Below are 8,606 nucleotides of genomic sequence, written 5' to 3'. Positions count from 1 at the left end.
ACACTTTTCCCTCATCTACTCTGGTTTCTGGGGGCACTCACAACCTCCTTAAGGCTGAGAGAGTCTTCCTGAGATTTATCTCTTTTTTTTTTTTTGCCATTGTCTGAAGTTTTCTGCTTTTGGAGATGTGCAGTGGAGACAGGGGGCTAAGATCAAGATATTGAACAGAGAAAGAAACTTCTCTTCCTCCTTGGATTCCATCTACACTCCCAGTTTCCCAGGGTGTTTGGGAGTTTTCAAAGAAAGATTGCAGGTGTAGTGACATTCCTGGAGAAAATGGGCCTGGGGCTGACCAAGCATTATGTTTCTAGGTTTCCATGAATTTGCACCTCAGTTCAGTCCCTCAGCCTCAGCAGGGAGGTGGATTGGCAGGAGCCAGGAGGCAAGAGACGGGATGATGGAGGGAGATGGCATATTTGGCAGATGCTGACGGGACTCCTTATCTGCTAGCTCTGGAATCCCCTCCCACCCACCAGGCTGCCCTTGACCCTCCCCTTCTAGTGCTCAGTGCTCATTAGTGATTGCCTGTCTTTGGGGAGACACCCAGGGGGCCAAGTGCCATTTGGTGGGGAAGGGGGAGGTTAGGAGGAGGGAGTGACACCAGGTAAGTGATGGAGGAGGAGGGGTTGGAATGACTGGGATTTGAGCTGGGGTCTAATGGTCACTGGGGTGCTTGGAAGGCTTCGCAGGGGAAACTGTCGTGGCTGCAGATATTGACTTGCTGGGGGTGAGTGAGTGGAGGGTGGGAATGGGAGGGAATATTGAATGAGATTGAGTTCCACTTATTTAGGTACTCATTTTGGGGGACCCAGTGAAAAATGAACCAATGACTTTATTGAGAGCTTCCTATGTCCAAGAAGGGTTACAGGTGCCACAAGGGATAGAAGAGAGACATTTGAAAACCTGCCACATCCCCTCCCTGGACTTGTTGCCCCATGTGGGCCTCTCTAAGGGGTACAAGGAGCTGCTGGGAAGTTCTCACCCAGGATGCAGAGGCAAAGCTTTCAGGCTTTTTGTTCTTCACCTCTGCAAAACACCTCCAAGTGGCTTTCTGCCTCTCCTCACTCCTCTTCTCACAGAATGCTCCAGACTCATAGATACCTGGCTGAGGGGTACATTGAGTGCCCTCCCAGAATTTCCAGTAGCTCCAGTTGACAAAGTGGGCATGGGTAGGGCCAAGCCTCAATGCCTCACCAGCCAGCAAAGCAGACAGAGAGGTGACTCACATCTAGAGTCCTGGAGAATATTCAGTAAGAAACCTGTGCATTCTAATCTGCCAGCTGTCCATCTTCCACACAAAGGGCTGCCTGCCACACCCCATTGCACTCTCTATGCCAGTCGATCCCTTGAATCACACAACAGCATGGGGGAGGCAGAGAAGGTTGCAGATGGACACAGGGACATGGGCAGAAAGGCCCAGTAAATTCAAGCCAAAACCAACAGAATTGGAACAATAAGGCAGAGCGGGTAAGAGCACCATGGAGAGTCCAAGAGACAAAGATACAGAATCAAGAGAGACAGACAGAATCAAGACAGACAGACAGGATCAATAAAGACCCAGAGACAGACCCAGAGACAGGAGAGAGGAAAGAGAGGAGCGTCCAGAGAACACAGCAGAATATCCAAAACAGAAACAGAGAGATACCCAGAGGCCAGAGATAGTAGAGTCAGACATAGACTCAGGGACATGAATTGGACCCAGGCTCAGGGGTCAGAAAGCCATGGACCCAGAACCAAAGACAGTTCTATGAGAAGAGACAGGTAGAACAGAAGGTTGGATGCAGACTTTGCGTGTGTGTGTGTGTGTGTGTGTGTGTGTGTGTGTGGCAGGAACACAACTCAGAGCTCCATACAAAATGGCAGCATCCTCTGGTGCTGAAGGAGACCCCACACCCCGCATGAAGGACTGCTCTGAGCAGTGGAGGTGAAGGGGGGAGAATAGGAATAAGATGCGAGTTAGAGAAAGACTGAGATGGAGAAGAAATGGCAGAGTCCTGACTGAGATCAGAGGGAGAGAAACAGAGTGAAGCAGGGAGTAGAGACATAGACAGAAGACAGAAGGAGACAGAGCAGGAGAAGGAATATGTTGGAGGCTGGTGTGCAGAGACACAGGGAGAGGGAGGGGGCCCCTCACTGCAGGAGGGAGAGAGGAGCAGGGAGAGAGACAGGCTGTTGAGAAGCAGATGAGGGTAAAGGGGGAGCAAGCAGGACACCTGTCTCCCCAGAGAGGCTGGGCTGGGATAAAACCACCCAGTGGGGGGCACTTAGTGAGTGCTTTTTTAGGGTGATCTTGTCTCTCTCTTGTTTTAAGTACAATGAACCTATTCCACACAACCATCTTCTTCACAGGAGCGCTTACAACTGCTGCTGCAGGTGCCTGGTCACCTGGCATCCTCTGTGGGAATTGCCTTCACAGCCTGCAGCACAGCTCTGAACATCCTCACCAGAGACACATGCCTGTCCTTGGGGTGGATCTGATTTTTGAGAATTGTCAAGGTTTTTTCTGATGCTGGAGAAGAGGGTGAGGACCCAGTTGGGAAGCAGTATTTCCAGTTAAATACAAGGTGAATGTGGGAAGACACAGTGGAGGATGTGCCCTCCTCCAAAATGGCTCTGAAAGGTCATTGTGAAGGAGATGCTTGCAGCATGTGATAGGAGACATTCCTAGTGGCTGCTGGAGCCCAAGTTTAATGTTCCTGTGTGTTTCTGAAACCAGGTAGTGGTGCACCCAGGAGCATTCCCAGCCTGGTACTGGAGGGTGAGGCCTGCATTTGCCTGAAATACTTGGTCCAGTGGTCCTGCCCTTGGGGAGCTCACAGTCCTTTCCATACCAACTAATATGCAAAGTAACCTGGTGACACTGACCCAACACAGACCAACAAGTGCAAAGGACAAAGGCAAATTGAGAATCAGAGTCAGTTAGTTTATCAGGGCATGCTGCCTGGAGGAAGGGAGTTATGAGTGGGCTGTAGAAAGAGAAACCCAACAGGGCATAGGGTGGAGGAGGAAAAGAAGAAGAGAACCTGTCTCTGTGTTTCTGAAGCAGGATAAGCAAACAATAAGGCAGGCAGGAGACAGCTTTGCTAACCTGGAATAAATACTTGGACTGGGGAACCAGCATGAAGGGGAGTGAGAGGGGGCAGATGCTGGCAGCTAGGCTGGGTGTTCTGAATTTGCTAGGAGAAGTATTGGGGCCCACTGGAGGGTGCCCTGAGTTGTGTTAGGCAGTGATGTGCGTGAGCAAAATTGTCTGGAGAAGTGCGTACCCAGGTTTGCATGTCTCCTGTGTGTGTGTGTGTGTGTGTGTGTGTGTGTGTTGGGGGGTTGGGATGTACATCCAGGTGAGTTTGTGCCAAGTTGCTTTGTGCCCCAAGCTTGTCTATTACATCTGTGTGGGTGATTGGCATTCTGGTATGTCTGAGTGCCTTTGTTCCTTTGTGTGTCTCCGTGTGGTCACGTGTGATTGGTATCTCGGTTGCATATTGTGTATTTTATTTGGCTGCAGGCAGTGGGAGGGCAGTGTGTGTGCATAGGAGTGTGTTGTGCATGTGTGTGTGTGCATGAGCATGTCTGCAGGAGGAGTGGGACCAGTAGGGAGCCCTGGCTGCCCAAACATCACTGTCTGTCTCTCTCCCTCCATTGGCTCCGTCTGCCCTTGCTAAGGAGGTAAACAGCAAAATGGCAAAGTGCTTTGCCCAAGGAGACCTAAACATTGTAAACTGGGAGAGGACTCCCCCTGCAGGAGAGAAATGGCAGGAAGAGCCAGAGGACCAACACACAGAGTCCTGCAGGCCCAGGCTTCTTCTTGGAGCAGGTGACTCACATGCACACACAACTCTCAGGCACCCACAGGCATGCCAGGCATAGAAGGACACACACACACACACACACACACACACACATACACACACACACACACAGCGTGGTTCATGACCTCCCGTTTCCCTCCCTTCCTCAAAGTCCTGTGACCTACTTTCCATCACTTCTAAAAGCCTCCGGGGTTTGAGGAGATGGGGCTGGGGGCACTCTCTTGGACTTAGGAGCCAATAACCAGACAGTTACTTAGCCTTGTAAGGCTGTGCATGTGTGTGTGTGTGTGTGTGTGTGTGTGTGTGCACCCACGCCCCTCCCTCCTCCTTCACTCCTCCCACATTCCACCACCATCTACCCTGCACCCTTTGAGGCTGACTCCTGCTCCCCCTTTCTGAGCACTGCCTCTAACCCTGGGTTCCTCTGTCTGCCTCAGTCCCACACGTCTTCCACAGGGTCCCTCCCTTGGTCAGGCTTTTTGTAGTTTGGCCTGGACTTTATCTTTCTGCCCCAGGCCATCATTATCTCTCCCTCCCTGGTTCCATGGACTCTGTAGCCTGGTTCCTCCACCCTTTTCCTTCTTCTACACCCTCCTTGGCCTCCCCCTAGGGTTCTTCTTCCCTCCTCCGTGCTCTACCTGAAGCTGCTGCCTCCTCCCAGTATCAGTCCTGTCCCTCAGTGTATTTCTGCCTGGGTTCTTCTCCCACTCACCATTCTCCTGCTGGGTTTCAGATGTGGTCGTTGTGTTTTATTCCCCTTCCATGGGAGCTCTTCTGGCCCCTCCAGAGTTCCAGTTTCCTGTTTCCTCCTCCCCCTTCCTGTTGTGAAACTGCTGACATTGCCTTCTGGCTCCCAGTGTCTGCCAGGACTCCCCTGGTTGTGGGGGCCAGTGGTGAAGCAGGAGGTCCTGGGCTGAGCTGAAATCCCAGCCCTGTTCCTCCCCATGTAGCCTCTTCACCTGGACTCACTCACCTGTAAAAGGTGGGAAATAATGGCAGGGGCAACAGGAAATAACTCATGGGACTATAGTGAGAATTAGCACTGAGGAGAGGATGCAACATACTCGGCACATAGTATGTGCTTAATAAATATTAGCTCTTGTTATTTGTCCTTCCTCAGTCTGCTCCCCTGTCTCTTCAGCCTGGAGTCAAAAAAATATTAAGAAGAGAGAAAAGAAAAAGTAATAGACAATATAAGCCAAATCCAACTAAATATCAGGAATTTCTTATGGTTCAGCCTAACAAGTGCTCTAAGTTCTGAACACAGGAAATGCCCGTGAGTGTGGACAAGAAGGGAGGGTGGGTACTGACTGAACACAGAACACAGGAAGCCATGTGAATTGTGCACTGGAAGGACCAAATTCAACCCCAGGGAAGATGGGGGCTGCCCAAAGTCCAGCCTGTATTCATCCTGAGGTGGCCATGCTGGCCGCACTCTGTCCCTGGGCTCATGGGCCTGTGTCTGCTAGGGCTGCAGAGTGTGGGAGTCCAGCTCCTAAAATACTCTCACTTTCACACAGGACCTGGATTTCCAGAGACTTAGACCCACCTCTTCTTGTCCTCTCTTTGCATGTCAGGGACACACACACACACACACGCCCTGGGATTTCTAAAGGAAAGCAGGGTCCCACTAGAGATGGATTCTCTCTAGCTGCTTGCTTTCCTGACACTAAACATCACAGGGCAGTGTAGGCCCAAATGATGTTCCTGCTTGGGTTTCTTTCTCAGTTCCCCCCTTTCTCCAAGGGAGCAGAATCAGTAAGTCACACACTCCACCCTCTATATGTGTGTTGGGCACTGAAGGGAGGGAGACCCAGAGGGAGGAGCAGGGGCCCTGTCCTGCAAGAGCTCCTTGAAGTTGGTGAGATGAGTCTGAGAGCCAAGACAGAGAGGCATAGCACTCTGTCTGCTCCCTCAGCAAATGTTTGTGAGCTGAGTTGGTCAAGGGCAAGTGGACCAGGCCCCCTGAGTCAGATGATGGGAAATAGTCACCAGGTATGAGGTTGAGTTGTGACTTGATCCTGAACAGTCTACCTGCAGAACTTTACTACTAACTACTAAACTGTGCTGCCTTCCTGTGAAGGAAGCTTTTTAGAATATTTTTCCTTTGAGATTGACAGCAATTCCTGTCAATTGGGTGGCTTAGAGCAGTCATGGGAAGTATGGGGCTAGTGGAAAAGAATCTCCAGAGGGAGAGGATATGACATTTGAAAATGTTCCAAGATGTCTTCATTATGCCTCCCTCTGTCCCCTGAAGTGAGAACCTCTACATTAGGACACCTCACCTAGATTATAGGGCTTGAACATGATGCCTTCAAAAAAAATAGGCATTCCCTAACTGGGTTTGGGTGGTTGGTTGCCTATAACCCAAGGGTGCCTGATAGTTTTAAAACAGCTGTCCTCAAAGGCAAACAATTTTTTTTTTTATCACTCTTTGTGGTTTATACCTGCCATGAATGATGTGCAGTCTAGGTGTTATCACAGTTGGTTTTCTCTCCATACCTTTGATTTTGATTGCCTTTTATAAGAAAGGTAATGTCATTTATATCTTTACCTGGGCCAGATTTATAAAAGTTACTTGGCTACAAAGTATGTATCTCAAAGTAAAGTAGATAGGAATTCTGGATTATGTGTTCTTTCAGGATTCTCTTCTCAGTTTGTGTATTTGTTCAACAAATATTTACTGAGCACTTAACTCACACTCTGATGGAGGAGACAGGCAGCTGGCCTGGATTTTTGCTACATTATGATAAATGGCACATGAGGGAAGCCTGGGTGCTATGAGAACACATAAGAAAGGCAGCATAAGGGTCAGGGGAGGCTTCCTGGGGCAGCAACATCTGAGCTGGGAACTGAAAGAGAAGTGGGGTTAGCTAAGTGAAGGGGACAAGAAGGCATTAGAAGCAGGGGAACAGGGTGGGTGTAGGATTTGGCAGTTGCATTATGAACTGGGCAGGGGATGATGCTAGAGGAATAAGCACAGGTCAGATGATGAAGGAAGACAGGATTAAGAATGAAGGGCAATGGGAACCACTGAAGAGTTGAAGCCTGGGGGTGGGTGGGGGACACATCAATCACATTTATAGTGTAGAAGATTTCCCTGAGTTAAGTATTGACTCTCTTTGTCTATGTTGTGTGCTTGTTAGTAAATCATAACATTGGAACTGGTGGGTGGCAAATAAGGAGTCTAGATGGATTTGTAGACAGAAGGTCTGACCCATAATCCAAGGGTCCCTTTTGATAATCTGTAGAGAAGACTTTTCAATTTTGACTTGTCTTTCCATCTTTAGAAACCTCTATTAACATTTCTTAAAATTCTCTCAAAATCCAATCCTGAATAGAGAGGAGAGTGGGGGCTGCATGACTTTGTTTTCTCTGTTCTCCACTACTCCTTTCTGGGGCATTGCTGTGAATTGTTCACCTAAAGTCTTGCTCCCCTTGAGGAGGGGCCCATTTGAATAGCAGCCAGGGGAGGAGGGGAAGGAGGAACCACACGCAGGATTCCTTCACTAAGAACACATTCAGACTATGGTTTAAGTGAGTTAAATATAACTCCTTGTGAAAAATTAAAAGGGAGTTACAGGTGAGTGTTTTAATACAAGTCCACAGATCAATGCAGGGTCTCCAGGCAGTTGGCTACTGACACCACAGATGGTGCAGGGTGTTTATAAAGCACAATGTGGCCAGTGAGGAGACTTTCTGCAGGAGTGAATTCACCTTCTTTCTTGGAATCCAGAGAGGAAGAAGACAGAAGGAATTGTTTTGGTTGTGAGATACTGAACTAAATGACTTATTTCTTTTCTTTCTATCCATCACAGTCTCAAAACTGTGGACATAAAAACTGTGGTGAATATTTATCTGGTTGCTTTATGTGGTTTATTGCATATCAAATATCATAAAATGACCTTTCTGGCTCTTCTCCCCTCTTAGTAATGGACTCTTGGTTGCCTGCTGCACCCATTTCTCCAGTGTTTTCTTTCCAGAAATCCTGTTTCTTACCTTGCAGGTAGTTATCCCCCTTTCTCCCTTTTCCTCTCTTTTCACAGCACCCATGTGGGCCTAAGGAGGGTAAAGTGAAGAGTTGGACTGTACATTCTGTGACATCCGTACAGCTAAATGGATGATGCAGAATGAGGATAAAGGGGGCAAAAATGACATCAGACCTTGGCTAGCTGATTTGGGGGTAAGGGTCTTAAAACTAGGGGCAAATATTTGTATTTTAAACTCAGATGATATTCTCAATATGGCTCTATAATTGCAACAAGGACCTCTAGTCTGTGAACTGTGTCATAACTCAAGCTCAAGCACCATGCAAATTTCCCATGTGTAAATTATTGCACAATACATTCACCCTGTTATGTCTTAAAGCTTAATTAGTACACAAAGCTACATGAGTTAGATGAATCCAAATGGGATTATGTCATGTGGTGTGCAAAAAAAGGAGAATGTTGGAAGGTATTTGGCACTTTTTTAGGGGGGAAAGCAGAGTTGATTTCTCTATAATTTCTTTTGGTGTCGGTTTCTGTGATATTTGGGCTGCAACAAGTTATATGCGACTTCTGAGTTTTTTTGTTTGGTTGAACAACATTATTCAATAAATATTTATTGTTTACCTAGGAATTATGGAAGGATACCACATACTAGAAGAAATATGAAGCAGCAGCTTTGAATCTTGAACAAGGGAAATTGGCTACCCCAACGCAACTCAGCTTAACTCAGCCTCACTGAACTGATCCAACACTCCTCAGGCTTGCTATAGATCTCTAATCCTTAGAATCTTCTTCAATTCCAGCTAGA

The sequence above is a fragment of the Lynx canadensis genome, chromosome B4 (assembly GCF_007474595.2).
Source record: "Lynx canadensis isolate LIC74 chromosome B4, mLynCan4.pri.v2, whole genome shotgun sequence".
NCBI classification, from domain to species: domain Eukaryota; kingdom Metazoa; phylum Chordata; class Mammalia; order Carnivora; family Felidae; genus Lynx; species Lynx canadensis.
This window is presented reverse-complemented; position numbering follows the sequence as displayed.